This window comes from Taudactylus pleione, unplaced genomic scaffold (assembly GCF_031769625.1).
Source record: "Taudactylus pleione unplaced genomic scaffold, aTauple2 ptg000041l, whole genome shotgun sequence".
NCBI classification, from domain to species: domain Eukaryota; kingdom Metazoa; phylum Chordata; class Amphibia; order Anura; family Myobatrachidae; genus Taudactylus; species Taudactylus pleione.
In genome coordinates, this window is record NW_028284443.1 from 26,847,236 (window position 1) to 26,862,840 (window position 15,605).

General features: G+C 43.8%; 2 pseudogenes; one reads left to right on the forward strand and one right to left on the reverse strand.

Annotated features, from left to right (window-relative positions):
- Positions 1 to 4,686: 4,686 nt before the first annotated feature.
- Positions 4,687 to 4,804, reverse strand: LOC148538049 (5S ribosomal RNA; annotated as a pseudogene).
- Positions 4,805 to 6,293: 1,489 nt separating this feature from the next.
- Positions 6,294 to 6,411, forward strand: LOC148538050 (5S ribosomal RNA; annotated as a pseudogene).
- The last annotated feature ends 9,194 nt before the right edge of the window (positions 6,412 to 15,605 follow it).

The window sequence follows — 15,605 nt, forward strand, 5'->3', positions numbered from 1 at the left end:
AATCCCCCTATGCATTGCCCCCAACAGTAGTCACCCTATGCAGTGCCCCCAGTATTAATCCCCCTATGCATTGCCCCCAGTAGTAATCCCCCCTATGCAGTGCCCCCAGTAGTAATCCCCTCTATGTATTGCCCTCAGTAGTAGTCCCCCTCCTAAAGTGCCCCGAGTAGCAGCCTCCCTATACAGTGCTCCTAGTACGCAACAACCAATGAGAGTCTGTTTGACTCTCATTGGCTGCTATAACAAACACTCACTGCGGTCTGCCCTACACTTGGGACCCGGGGGACACTAGCGGGGGTGCATCAGCGGCTATGGGCCTCTGCACCACAGTGGACCCCGGTGCAACCACTGCTAGTTCCCCCCCTGAGCCGGTACCTGCCTCAGGGTACCAGAATGTCCCAGCATAGCAGTCAACGTTTCGAGTTTATTGAACCAAACTCGTCATCAGGTCCTGATGACGAGTTTGGTTCAATAAACTCGAAATGGTGACTGTTATGCTGTGACCTTTTGAGTCTTTGATTTCAAGTCTGGAGATTGACGCCACGTCCCCCTGCTATTTCATCTACTGGGCGAGCACCACGGCATAAGAAATACTTGAACGGGAGTGCCTGCACTACAGAACTGTGTATATATATATTGTTCTCAGACCGCCCCACTTTCACACTGAATGCCCAGCAGACCTCCCCACATGCCATTAGACCTCCCCACTTATCATTTAAATACTCTGCCACACTCCCCACATGCAACCAGACTATGTCATGTGCACTTTAAATGGCTGTCAGTGCCCTCCACGTACTCTCAGGCCTTCCCACATGCCCTTTAAATGCCTATCAGATACCTCCAAATGCCCACAACCCTCTACTACAAAACTATAGCTTGCTGGATGCAGTGGAGGGATTAGATGAGTAGAATGAATTTGGAGCATCTGATTGGCACTTGGCAGCATTAAAGAGGCAGTGATCAGCTAAGAGGACAATTCTTAATTATTGGCATGTGTGCTCATCAAGTACATTTGCAAGTCTGCCTGTAATTTAGTATGCACAGGAGTGGAAAGTTGGAGTGACTTAAGTCTCCTTGCTTCAATTTCTTTCAGCCGAGTAAACACAGCAGGTCACTTAATTCTCTGTTAGGTTCTTGCTATTATTTAAAAAACACTGAAAAACACCTGATTTTGCATGCAGCTAAGTTACAAAATTTTCTTAATATCCACTTGTAAATTTTGGCCCCTGGAAATTTTTATCTCTGGAAATGTACCTGTTTTTTGGTATTGAACAACAAAACATTAACTTTGTTATTTTTCAGCAAATATGATATGATTCTTGTTGCAGAATATGATTTTCTGTTTAATCCTAAAAACAGGGATACAAATTACTGAGAAAAAAACATGTAAATGGCATTACTTAACATGGAAAATTAAACCAAACATATTACAATAGAGTACATGGTGACAACTTACAAAACAATGCCACCTACTGTCCCTCCTGTATAGCTTGTCAAGTATTCTCAGCCTTTAGATGTTACCATACTCCAAAAACTCCTACTTTTATTCTTATTTTCTAGACTGTAAAAATCAACTTTTGGTTGAAAAGGAGAGAGAGAGAGAGAGAGAGAGAGAGAGAGAGAGAGAGAGAGAGAGAGAGAGAGATTTGCTGTAGGATGGGAGTTTCACTAGATATTCACATTTGTTGAAGCTGTAACAATTATTAAGCCGGAGATGATTGCCAGTGTGCTTTTAGTGGGTGTATGTATTATAAAAGCAATTGATCGATGTAGGTTAAAATTAAATACGATCCTAGCTAATGTAGCTGGAAAGGTTACTGTAATCCTTCAAAAACATATTGATCTGAACAGCATTCTACTGGTTTTGTTTTGAATCAATGTGAATCTACTAAATATTTAGAGTTTTCTTACTGTTATGTTCAAACTATAACTTTGAGAATGCTTTATTTACAAATTGACATTGTCAAATTAAATTGCATTATGCTAACTTATTTATAGTGATAATCAGGAAAGAGTCAAACTAAATCCAATTTTAAGCTATTTCTGATCTCTGAATATGACATACCAAACAAATTATGGCAATATGAAAATAACTACTGATATTTATAGAGGTTAGTAAACCAGTATTTTACAAATTATCAGTCCCAAATTAACGGTATATACTAAATAGTAATGCTGTAAGGAAAACAAAATTGAATTAGGGTAAATAATGAGCATACTTTACAATATTAATTAGAACTAATTCCTTAGACCCACTGAACCTGCATATGTTGCTCCTCAGACTGCCAGGAAACAGTCCCTCTACTCAGTCTTTTATGGAAGCAAAGCACCATATTTAATGCATGGAATGCAATAGGTCAAAAATGTACTATATCCAAAGTTAGTATGGTTGGGAGATGTGCACCTATATATTGTAACTTTTTTTTTTGCAATATATATTTATTGGTTTAAGATGACAAAACAAACAGCACAGACAAAATACAAACAAATTGTACAGCAGTGCTATGTAAAATAAAAATATACACCGAACTATATTTTTCAAAACATATATAGAAATCAAAACATAAAATCAGTATTTCACAATCAGAAGAAATATAACCAAGAAAATAAAAAAAACAAATACCACTACATACAAATCAAGCACACCAAAGAAAAAATGAAAACGACCAGACTGGGGAAGGCGGAGTAGGAATGGGGGGGATGGGGGACCTTGAACACCAAATATTCAAATCAGAGCTGTAGCATAGTCAGTGGAAGATTTAACTCCAGCCAAGGGAGCCAAGTGTCACTAAATTCACCGTATTTCTCAACTCCAAGACGTAAATCCTCCATGTCCATATAGAGATCTATTCGGGCAAACCATTCCTTAAGTGATGGAGAAGCCACTGATTTCCAGTGAATAGATATTACAGCTTTTGCTGCACTGATATATTGTAACTTTTTGTTTGTAATTGTCTCTATATGTTTGTTTCTTCCCCTCCCCTTTCTTCTGTACCCCCCTTATTTTCACAGTTTTTAAGAAAGTTATTGAAGTTAATGGCAAACAAATCCCTAAAAGTTCTGTGAAAGCATGCTTGAGCTTTACACACACAAATACAATAATAAAGTGGGTTTTAGTAGTGAGAAATAAAGAACATTCTTTGTCAAAACTTAATTCTAAAAACTATACCAGTTTAATAAAACACAGTCACATTTTCATGATTTTTTTCCACTGGGGAGGGCATATTAAACCTTTAGGAACAAACATGTTTAGATGGGTGTGTGGGTGGTGGGTTGGTGAGCTGGGTCCTTGCCCCAGCTTAAAGAAGCCTAGCTCAGTCGCTGGACAAGTGCAGGATTTGGCATTAGACACAGTGGTCCTATGCTAATGGTAGAGCAGCAACACTCTCACTGCGAGTCACTGTAGGACAGAATCAGAGATGTATGCAAGTTGGCAACAATTATACCCGCATTCTGTGCACAGAATTAAATGTGGTTATTCACCTGTATACAAGTGCCCCTCCCCTATTCATACATTTGGTATACAAGTGCACCTCCCCTATTCATATCACCATCACCATGACCACTGCATTTTATCACTGGCCCCATCCTTGGTGCAAAAGATCTGTCTAAAAATGGATCTCTGCGTACGCAAAACTCTGCACATTCCGCAATTTCATCTACATGCCCACGACACACCATTATTAAACTTAATTTACTTGCAAACACCCCGTTACCACCCGGTTATGCCTATTCAGCCACAAGTGGAGATGTGAGTGAGATGTGTACTACTCTGAATTGCTCATGTATATGAATGTGCAGCTTTGGAGAATACGCAGTGTTAAACACAAAAGATTTGTGTTCACATCTGTAGCAGCCCCTGTATCTATAACTTTTTTAGCTTTCATGAACAAAATAACCTAAGGAATAAAACACTGTTGCAAATTGAATTAGTATTGGCTACACTAGAGAATGTTCTGTGTAGAAGAGATACAACTAGTGGAAGGGGCGGGTGGTAACAAGGGTTAAATGATTACAGTACATTGTCTAATTATATATCCAGCCCAGACACAATATGTGCATTTCTTATACTTTTATATGAAGAAAATACATACCAATCTTCCTATATTTTATTCATTGATATAAACATAAATAACTTCCGCACTTACGTGTAATGCTCTATACACCCTTGGCAACATATTGTTCATTCTATCGACAAACGATATATCGTGAGTGCATCAGCTGGTGTGTATACCTGATATTTCTGTGAATGATCAAAGAAAAGAAAATTGATTCTGCACAAAACTAATTATGAATTATACACCAACCATTCAACAATCACAGAGTTTTATCCATCATCAATAATTGTTGGTGGTGCTCACAAAGCCCAATTGATACATATTGAACAAAAAGGAGAAGAAAGTAGGGCTATTATCTGGGGCACTCTTAAGTATTGATATTATAAAATTAAAACATAACGTTTACTAACAGCAATAAGAAAATTAAATACCATATAGTTTATTCAAAAAATCAGATGGTATAAATCCATCATAAAAATCAGACTTCATAAATCATAATGAAATCTAAAGGCGAGTTGTTGATACATTACACAATCAGAAACTGGGTATTTGATTGATAATATATATAGATACTGACGTATATTTATATTGCCTGGCCATGTGCAAAAACACTCCCAATTGTATATTTAAGCTACAGCACCTGGTATTCCCTGGAGGTCACCCTTCCAGGTACTAGCCAGGCCAAATACAGTTTAGCTCCCAAGATCAGATGAGATTGGGCAATCAAGTATTGTATGGCTGTAGGTGTTTATAGGGAAAATTGCACAATCAATAGGTCAAGACAATATATATGTAGGACTAATTACATCTATAGTCCATTTGTTGATAAATGATAACTTTCAAACAAAGAATGCACAAGTAAACCTTATTTGTTACACATATCTGCTTAAATGTCACAGAATATCACCAAATACAATACATAGGTAATATTGTATGCTTCTAAGCCCCTTTATACAATAAGGAGGCAGATCATATATATTTATGCATATATTGAAGCCGCATGGAGGACATATTAAGTTAATCGTACAGATGAGGTGAACAAGCCCTCAGTCAGGTGAAACGCGCGTCCTCCTTGACGGTCACACATTGTTACACATCCAGCCAATGCATGGGCTGGACGCCCCAGGGACTTGGATGCAGGAGCAGTATTGTATTAATTTTGCACACTGACACAGCAGGACCTCCAGGTCCTATGATACGTTCTATTGCACATTGATAGGTTTATGTGTGAATTTTATAGCGCTACTGGCTCACCATACTCTCATTAATGATTGTTTATACACATCTTAGAGATCCTATGTTAACCTTGACAATTTTTACATCCTATATTGTTAATAGGAATGCATCCTGTTTATGGTACATTCACACTGGTACTTTGTTTACTGGCTGTGATTTCTATACTTTTCTGTGAATACTTTCTTCTTAGCTAGCTTATAGCAGCACATGATCATTTTTCTTTCCACTTTTTAGTGAAGAGATACTGTGTATCATTTATAATTATATTGGAACTGTACTGCATATTCATTCAATTTTGTTCTATGTAACACGTGCTTTCCATACAATTTGCATATGTGATCTTTCACAGTGATTTTTTTCTGACTAGCTACGAGATTATTATCTATGTGGACTTCTGTTATATAGCCCATAGTACTTTTCACAGAAACAGTGAGTGCTTAATCTCTATACTCCTTGATGGTTTGAGAAGACATTTGCTGTAATTGTGCTTGTTATACCAATCAAAATTGTCAGGTGCTGACATATTTCCTTACTTAACTGGTATATACAATACTGTTCCTAGTTTGATTGATTATAATACTACAACTTATTATATGCTAGTTTGTATGACTAACTCAATATGTCCTCCATGCGGTGTTGATAAATGCATAATATATATTATATTATGATCAATCTGGTTTGATTGATTATAAATTTTCAAATTATTACATACTGATCTGTACGATTAACTTAATATGTCCTCCATGCGGCTTCAATAAATGCATAAATATATATGATCTGCCTCCTTATTGTATAAAGGGGCTTAGAAGCATACAATATTACCTATGTATTATATTTGGTGATATTCTGTGACATTTAAGCAGATATGTGTAACAAATAAGGTTTGCTTGTGCATTCTTTATTTGGCAATTATCATTTATCAACAAATGGACTATAGATGTAATTAGTCCTACATATATATTGTCTTGACCTATTGATTGTGCAATTTTCCCTATAAACACCTACAGCCATACAATACTTGATTGCCCAATCTCATCTGATCTTGGGAGCTAAACTGTATTTGGCCTGGCTAGTACCTGGAAGGGTGACCTCCAGGGAATACCAGGTGCTGTAGCTTAAATATACTGTACAATTGGGAGTGTTTTTGCACATGACCAGGCAATATAAATATACGTCAGTATCTATATATATTATCAATCAAATATCCAGTTTCTGATTGTGTAATATATCAACAACTCGCCTTTAGATTTCATTATGATGTCTGATTTTTATGATGGATTTATACCATCTGATTTTTTGAATAAACTATATGGTACTCAATTTTCTTATTGCTGTTAGTAAAAGTTATGTTTTAATTTTATAATATCAATACTTAAGAGTGCCCCAGATAATAGCCCTACTTTATTCTCCTTTTTGTTCATTTCTGTGAATGATGTCATTTACAGAAATATCTAGTCTGCCCTGCAGCACAGGCAATATATCGGGCATATATTGGTACGTCTGGCTGTGTGTACAGGCAACCTTCCGACCGTCCACACACTGGCTGCAGGGACCACTGACTGACATCACAACTTGGCGTGCAAAGTTAAATGCCTGATCTGTTGTGATGTCAGCGCAGACACTTCGGCCGAATAGTAAGTGTGTATAGCTTACAAATCGGTCACTCAGACGGTTCTGCTGACCGATCCGTCGCTAAAGTGTGTACCCAGCTTCAGTATCACACTGACTCTATCATAGAGTATTTATTTTCCTGTGCGTCAGCTTAAATCCTTGGCATTTGTATCTTTTATTTTATAAATTCAGGAATAAAATATAATTTTTTTACTTTCAATGAAACTAAACTAAGCAAAATAAATATAACTGTTACATAATGGATAAAACACTCTCATTTGCACTTCAAACAAAATGAAATAGTTGTGCAGTGGAGATGTCATATTTAACTTAAACTTGCAAATCATGTAATGAAATATGAAGGAAACAAATCTATTAGGCTGACTTTTACAATTCAATGAAAGTAGCAAGTGATTAACACCATTCATGGGCCAAAGCTCAACTTAATTTATTCAAATTCTATATGTAAATTTTTTTGTGTGTGTTTGTTGTTTTATGCACACACGCATTTTCAGGTATACTTCTAAACATGGTTGTTCTTTCTTTCTGCTGCCTGGGGTGACAAGTGAATTGACACCCCCTCAGCTATTACATCAATGGACACTTTTAATGTTAAAAAATAGTTGTGTTTATAAAATTGACTGAGCACAGCAAAGGAATTTATTGTCACAAGCTATTATCATAAATGCCCGATTTCCCACATACAGTTTCTCTTTGTTCATAACATCATGTACTACTTGGGTACAAACTACAAATTAAAACTTTTGCTGCAAATTGGGTATTTAAATTGATTATCTAAGTTTTGCTGACCCACAAAATCTGTCACTCCATTTTCCTCATAAAGACCCCTGCTGTACAAAATAGCATGCTCTATAACCACATCTACTGTGAATCTTATTGGCTTTTGTGGCTACATATCAACAGTGTATTCCATTCCAAGCCTTCAATGGACTGTACAAGGCCTGTAAGAGACAGTCAATCCTTATGTTATCTATACTTATCTTTGTCTAAAAAAAATAAACTGTTAACCATGCTATATTTTGACATTCCATATTTAATAAAAATAAAAATAGATATACACTGTGTAGAATGTAAGATAAGGTGTAGCACATATATTATATATAAGTGAGAGGGCTGGACTGTTCTATACTCGTAGATAGTCAACAATACATTTTTTTTTTTTAAAACACAAAACTACAGTAAAAATTGGTAGTAACTGCAATCAAAATATATTTAATGGCCTCAGATCAAAATCTAATTTAATTGAATATGATAGAATTATAATTCAGTCTCACAGTAGACTAAAGTGTTTGAAAAAAAGTCAGTAAGCAGCACTAACTAATGACAGAGAAACACTGGGAGATGGAGAGATAGTGGGTGACAGGGAGAGGGTAACAGAGAGGGATGTAGTCAGGAACCCGGCGGTCGAAATGCTGACCGCCGGCTTCCCGACAGTGAAATCCCAGCATGGGACTAATGATAGGCATCTAAATCCCGACACCTATCATTAGCCCCACACCAAAATCCTGACGCCTGGCATACCGAATGTACGTAAGCCGGGCGTTGGGGGGAGGGTTAGATTTAGGGACTCCTAGGGGGTCTTAAGTGTAGGCACCCCCCCGGGAGGGTTAGGTTTAGGTTGTGGGGAGGGGGGTTAGGGTTATTCACTAGAGGGGGAGGTTAGGGTTAGGCACCCCCAAAGGAGGGTTAGGGTAAGGGGGGGAGGGGAGGGTTAGGGGTCTTACTTACCTCTGTCGGGATCTTCATGTGCCGGCCTTCCAGCATCGGTATTTCATCCACCAGTCTTAGGTGTGGCGGTAATTCATACCGATTCCACAGTGAGAGGGTGACAGTGAGGTAGTGGGTGACAGCAAGAAGCAGAGGGTGACAGCGAGAGGGTGAAAGAGAGGTAGTGGGTGACAGGGAGAGGCAGTGGATAACAGGGAGAGGTTGAGGGTGACAAGGAGAGGCAGTGCATGACAGGGGAACATAGATGGTAACAAATTACAATGGGAGACAGTGGGTGACAGGGGGAGGCAGTGGGTGTCAGGGGGAGGCAGTGGGTGTCAGGGGAGAGGCAGTGTGTCAGGGGAGAGGCAGTAGGTGGCAGAGAGAGGTAGAGGGTTATGGAGAGGCAGTGGCTGAAGGAGAGGTAGTGGGTGACAGTAAGATGTAGAGGGTGAAAGGGGGAGGCAGAGGATGATGCATAGGGAGAGGTAGATGGTGAGGAAGAGATAGTGGATGACAGGGAGAGTTAGAGAGTGACTGGAAATTTAGTGGGTGACAGGAATATGTAGAGGGTGAAAGGGAGAGGCAGAGGATGATGCAGTGGGTGACAGGGAGAAGCAGTGGGTGACAGGGAGAGGAAGTGGGTGACAGAGGGAGATAAAGGGTAACAGTGAGAGGCAGTGGGTGACAGGGAGAGGCAAAGAGTGACAGGGAGAAGCAGTGGTTTACATGGAATGGTTGAGGGTGACATGAAGAGGCAGTGGGTGACAGGCAGAGGTAGAGGGTGACAGGAAAGGTAGACAGTGATGAAGAGGCAGTAGGCAACAAGAAGAGGCAGTGGGTGACTGAATAGGCAGTGGGTGACAGGGAGAGGCAGAGGGTGATAGGTAAAGGCAGCTGGTAATGCAGTGGCTGACAGGGAGAGATGGTGGATGTCAGGGGGAGGAAGTGGGTCACATAGGGAGAAAGAGGGTGAAAGGGAGAGGCAGTGGGTGACATGGAGAGGTATAGGGTAACAGGGAGAGGGTGAAAGAGAGGTAGTGGGTGACAGATAGAGATAGAGCATGACAGTGAGAGACAATGGGTAACAAAGAGAGGTAGTCGGTTACAAGGAGAGGCAGTGGGTGACATGGAAAGGTAGTGGGTGATGGAGAGTCAGTGGGTAATGGAGAGGTAGTGGGTGACAGGTAGAGGTAGAGGGTGACAGGGAGAGGGTGACAGTGAGAGTAGATGTGACAAGGAGAGGAAGAGGGTGACAAGAAGAGGTAGATGGTGACAGAGAGGCAGAGGGGAGATGGAGAGGCAGTGGGTAACAGGAAGAGGTAGAGGGTGACAGGGAGAGGAAAAAAGAGAGGTAGTGGGTGATAGTGAGAGGCAGTGGGTAACAAGGAGAGAGTGAAGGTGACAGGGAGAGGCAAAGTGTAATGCAGTTGGTGACAGAGAGAGGCAGTGGGTGACAAGAAGAGGCAATGGTTGACAGGGGAAGGTAGATGGTAACAGTGGGAGCCAGAGGGTGACAGAGGAGGCAGTGGATGTCATGAAGAAGCAGTGGGTGACTGGGGAGGGGCAGTGGGTGGCAGGGAGAAGTAGAAGGTGACAGATAGGCAGTGGGTGACAGAAATGCAGTTGGTGAGAGAGGCAGTGGGTGGCAGAGAGAGGTAGAGGCTGACAGTGAGAGGAAGAGTGTGATGCAGTGTTTGTCAGGGGGGTGCAGTGGCATTCAGGGGAGGAAGTAGGTGACAGAGTGAGATAAAGGTTGACAGTTAGAGACAATGGGAGACAGGGAGGGGTAAAGTGTGACATGGAGAGGCATTGGGTGACAAGGCAAAGTAGTGGGCGACAGGGAGAGTTAGTGAGTGGTATAGTGAGAGACAGGGTGACATAGAGCCAGTGGGTGATAGAGAGGTAGAGGATGACAGGGAGAGTTAGGGTGATGAAGAGGCAGTGGATGACTGGAAGAGACAGTGGGTGACAAGAGAGGTAATGAGTGACAAGAAGAGATTGAGGGTGACAGGGAGAGGCAGATGGTGATGCAGTGGGTGACAAGGAGAGGCAGATGGTGATGCAGTGGGTGACACTGAGAGGCAGATGGTGATGCAGTGGGTGACAGGGAGAGGCAGTCAGTGACAGGAAGAGGCAGTGGATGTCAGGGAGAGGAAGTGTGTGACAAAGGGAGATAGAGGGTAACAGGTAGAAACAGTGGGTGACAGGGAGAGCAAAATGGTGACAGGAAGAGGCAGTGGTTACATAAAGAAATAGAGGGTCATAGAGAGGCAGTGGTGATGGAGAGGCAGTGAGTGACAGGGAACCGTAGATGGTAAAAGATAGAGGGTGACAGTGAAAGATAGAGGGAAGCAATGAGGTGTAGAGGGTGACAGAAAGGCAGTAGGTGATAGGGAGAAGTAGAGGGTGACAGGGAGAGGTATAATTTGATGGAGATGCATTGGGTAATAGGGAGAGGCAGAGGGTTATAGGGAGACGTAGTGGGTGACAGGGAGATGTAGAGGGTGATGCAGTGGGTTATAGGGAGAGGCAGTGGGTGACTGTGGAGGCAGTGGGTGACAGGGAGAGGTAGTGAGTGACAAGGAGAGGCAGGGGGTGACAGAATGAGGTAGTGGGTGACAGGGGGAGGTAGTGGGTGACAGGGGGAGGCAGTTGGCAACAGACGGAGGCAGTTGGCAACAGATGGAGGCAGTGTGTGTCAGGGGGAGGCAGTGTGTTTCAGGGGGAGGCAGTTGGTGACTGGGGAGGCAGTCGGTGACAGGGGGAGGTAGTTGGTAACAGGGGAGGCAGTTGATGACAGGGGGAGGCAGTGGGCATCAGGGGGAGGAAGTGTATTTCAGGGGGAGGCAAGGGGTGACATGGAGAGGCAGAGTTTTACAGGTTGAGGCAGTGGTTAACAGGGGAAGCAGTGGGTGTCAGGGGGTGACAGTTCAGTGGGTGACAGGGGAGGCCGTATATATATATATATATATATATATATGTGTGTGTGTGTGTGTGAGTGTGTGTCAGGTTTGGATTATTTTTTGAATGGGGTGGATGCAGGAGAATAAACTGGAACAGGTTTGCAGTATTGAAATGCAGCAGGTTTAATATAATTCATGAAATGGTGATAGATATATAAACTGGCAGAAAATAAACAAGTCAAAGTGATGTGTGGCTGAAAACAAATGTCTGGCATGAAAACAAAGCTCAATTAATGAGGCTGGAAACAAGTGTCAGGCAGGGAAAAAAAGTCTAATTAGTGAGGCTGGAAACAGGTGTCAGACAGAGAAAACAGAAGTCCAATGGAGGTGTGACTGAAGAACAAAGGTCTGAATTTATGGAGTGGGTTCTGAGTCCGGAGAGCTGGAGAGTTCACAAACTGTGGGGTGTCACGACTGGACATGGGCTTGAACCCATGTCCAGTTGGAGTTTGAAGGTGGTTGAGGGGATGCTGTCTGGTACTGGAACGCAGCCGGTCTCAGTGGGGTGTGACTCATGGAGGAGATGTGAAGGCGGGATGACATGTAAGGTGAGATACAGCTTGTGGAGATGCTCACTGAACGCAATCCGGATCTGACGGGTTGAGCAGGAGATGCGAATCAGGAGATAGACTGTACTTAGAAGCTGACCGGTACCAGGCAGAGTGGTGACGGGCAAGGATACTTTGGAACTGTGGCACGTAAGGTAAGGGAGCACAGGAAACTAGCTCACAGCATACACTGTGTAAACTTTGCACTGGCAACCAAAGGGTCTCTGGACAGCCCTTTTGTACTTACAGGTAGTGCAGGATTGGCTGCTAGCACACAGAACCAGGCTCCCCCCTGATTGGCCAACCCAGGCACCTGACCCCTGATCCATGATGCCATGCCCAGAGAACTACAGCGCGGCAGCGCTGCCCGACTCACCCCCTCTCTCCTGCCTCCAGACAGATGCCTTCCACCTCTGGCATCTTACAGCAGCCAGCGCCGTTCTCCAGGGACCCACACTGCCACCGGACGACCCGCGCCAGAGCATCCAGAGAGGAAAGTAGCGCAATCCAGGCTGCCTCTCAGAGCCGGTCGTGACAGTACCCACTCCTTTATGGGTGGCCTCAGGACACTTTGGGCTTCTCAGGATGCTCAGAGTGAAACTTATCGTGGAGCATGAGCATCCTTCGCTTCTACCCAGCATCATTCCTCAGGACCATAGCCTCTTCAATCTAGTAAGTACTGGAGTTGACCGTAGCGAACACGAGAGTCCAATATTTGCTTGACTTCAAACTCTACACCCTTCTCGGTAATAACTTTGGGTGAACGTGGTAGGACTTTGCGGAAGCGGTTGAGTATCAGAGGTTCTAATAGAGAGATGTGGAAGGAGCTGGGTATTCTGAGGTAGGATGGAAGTTTTAATCTGTAAGCCACTGGGTTAATTACTTGTACGATGGGAAATGGGCCAATGAAGCGAGGGGCAAACTTCATCGATGGAACCTTGAGACGAAGATTTCGGGTGGACAGCCATACTAGATTGCCCTTTCAGTTTGGGCACCACTCTTCTCTTCTTGTCGGCCCCTATTTTGTACCGATCTGAGGTTTTCCGTAAATAGGCATAGACTTGAGTCCAAATTTGTGAGAATTTTTGTAAAGTAGAGGTTACTGCTGGTACTTGAATTCTGGTACCCTGGGATGTAGACCAAAAGCTGTGAAAAATGGGGTTAGACCTGTAGAAGAATGGTAAGAACTATTATGAGCAAATTCTGCCCAGGGTAGGGTTTCTGCCCAATTGTCTAGGGATGAGGACATATGGATCCGTAAGAAGGTCTTGAGGTCTTGATTTACCCTTTCCGTAGATCCGTTGGACTGAGGATGGTAGGCCGTAGAGAAATTCAACTTGACCCGGAAGACAGATCAGAGAGCTCTCCAAAAGCTCGCTACAAACTGCACCCCCCGGTCGGAGATAATTTCGGTTGGAAGACCGTGAAGGGGAAAAATATGGTTGACGTAACCAGGGATATCCAAGAATGACTTCATGGGAGGCCTTGGGAATAACTATAAATTGAATTTCTTCCATATGGAGAGCCCCCACTCGAATCTTCACGGCTTGCGTACGTAGAGATACCACGCCATTGGAAATTTGTCTACTGCGGACAAGATGACTGTATGCTTGAGGGGGAAAACAGGAATCTGACTTCAGCGGTAATAAAATTCTCGGCTGCCCCTGAATCAAGGAGAGAAAGAATATCTTTAGGACAATGTAAAAGTTCCAGAATAATGGACAAGATAGAGTCAGTTTTAACTGGAGATGAGGACATAACTCCAACCTGGTGTCTCCGGTGCCGGTTAGGAGCGGAAGTTTCCCGAAGGGCGACGAGGGCAAGTAGCAACCAGATGCCCAGTCTCTCCGTAATACATACAGAGGTTCTCCTGGCGGCACCTTTGTCGTTCCTCAACCGAGAGGCAGGCCCGGTTAATCTGCATAGGTTCGTCGCCTAATGTTTCAGGTGGCTGAGCAGCTGAAGAGTTAGTAGGCCGGAACCTGAACTGATCTCCCTTGGTTTTCTTGCCTTGTCATTCTCGGTACTTTGTTGCAGAGAGAAGATAGATCGTTGAGAGTGGTGGGAAGATCTCGAGTGGCAAGATCATCTTTTATACGGTCAGACAGCCCACTCCAGAAGGCAGAGATCAAAGCCTCCTCGTTCCATTTAAGCTCCGATGCCAATGTCTGGAATTGGATGATATACTGACTGAACGGATGATTGCCTTGACAGAGACGCAGGATTTCGGCATCTGCCGAGGTAGTTCTTCCGGGTTCGTCATAAATCCTCCAGAAAGATGTCAGAAACTCGGAGTAGTTATCCAACAAGGGGTCAGTCCTCTTCCAAAGTGGTGAAACCCAATCCAGAGCAGTGCCGGACAAAAGGGACATGATATAGGCCACTTTGGACTTGGGTGATGGAAAGTTCGTAGGCTGTAGCATGAAGTGGACATCGTATTGATTAAGGAACCCATGGCACAATTTAGGATTCCCGTCAACTTTATTGGGTGACGGGAGATGCAGACGGGATGGCATGGAGAGAGCAGGAACAGCTGGAGTTGGCGCCTGGTTTGTGACGGCAGGCATATTGACTGTGACTAGGGAAGCCAGCAGAGTGTCCTGACGGATGGACATTTCCTGTAAGAACTGGGCCATTTGTCGCTGTGAAGCCTCCAGTCCCTCTAAGCGGCTTGCGATACCCTGGAGCAGGTTGGCCCTCAAATCCGATCCACTGGCCGAATCCATTTGGCCAGTGCAAACTGTCATGGCTGGGGGTGGGCTTGAACCCAGGTGGAGTCGGAAGGTGGTTGATGGGACGCTGTCTGGTACTGGAATGCAGCCGGTCTCAGTGGGGTGTGACTCATGAAGGAGACGTAAAGGCGGGATGACAAGATGACACGTAAGCTGAGATACAGCTTGTGGAGATGCTCACTAAACGCAATCCGGATCTGACGGGTCGAGCAGGAGGTGCGAATCAGGAGATGGACTGTGGTTTGAAGCTGACCGGTACCAGGCAGAGTGGTGACGGGCAAGGATACTCTGGAACTGTGGCATGTAAGGAAAGGGAGCACAGGTAACTAGCTCACAGCATACACTGTGGAAACGTTGCACTGGCAACCAAAGGGTCTCTGGACAGCCCTTTTGTACTCACAGGTAGTGCAGGATTGGCTGCTAGCACACAGAACCAGGCTCCCCCTGATTGGCCAACCCAGGCATCTGACCCCTGATCCAAGATGGCCACGCCCAGAGAACTACAGTGCGGCAGCGCTGCCCGACTCACCCCCTCTCTCCTGCCTCCAGACAGATGCCTTCCACATCCGGCATCCTACAGCAGCCAGCGCCGTTCTCCAGGGACCCGCACCGCCACCGAACAACCCGCGCCAGAGCATCCGGAGAGGTAAGTAGCACGATACAGGCTGCCTCTCAGAGCCGGGCGTGACATGGGGTGAGTATTGGGGTATAGCAGGGTAGATGCGG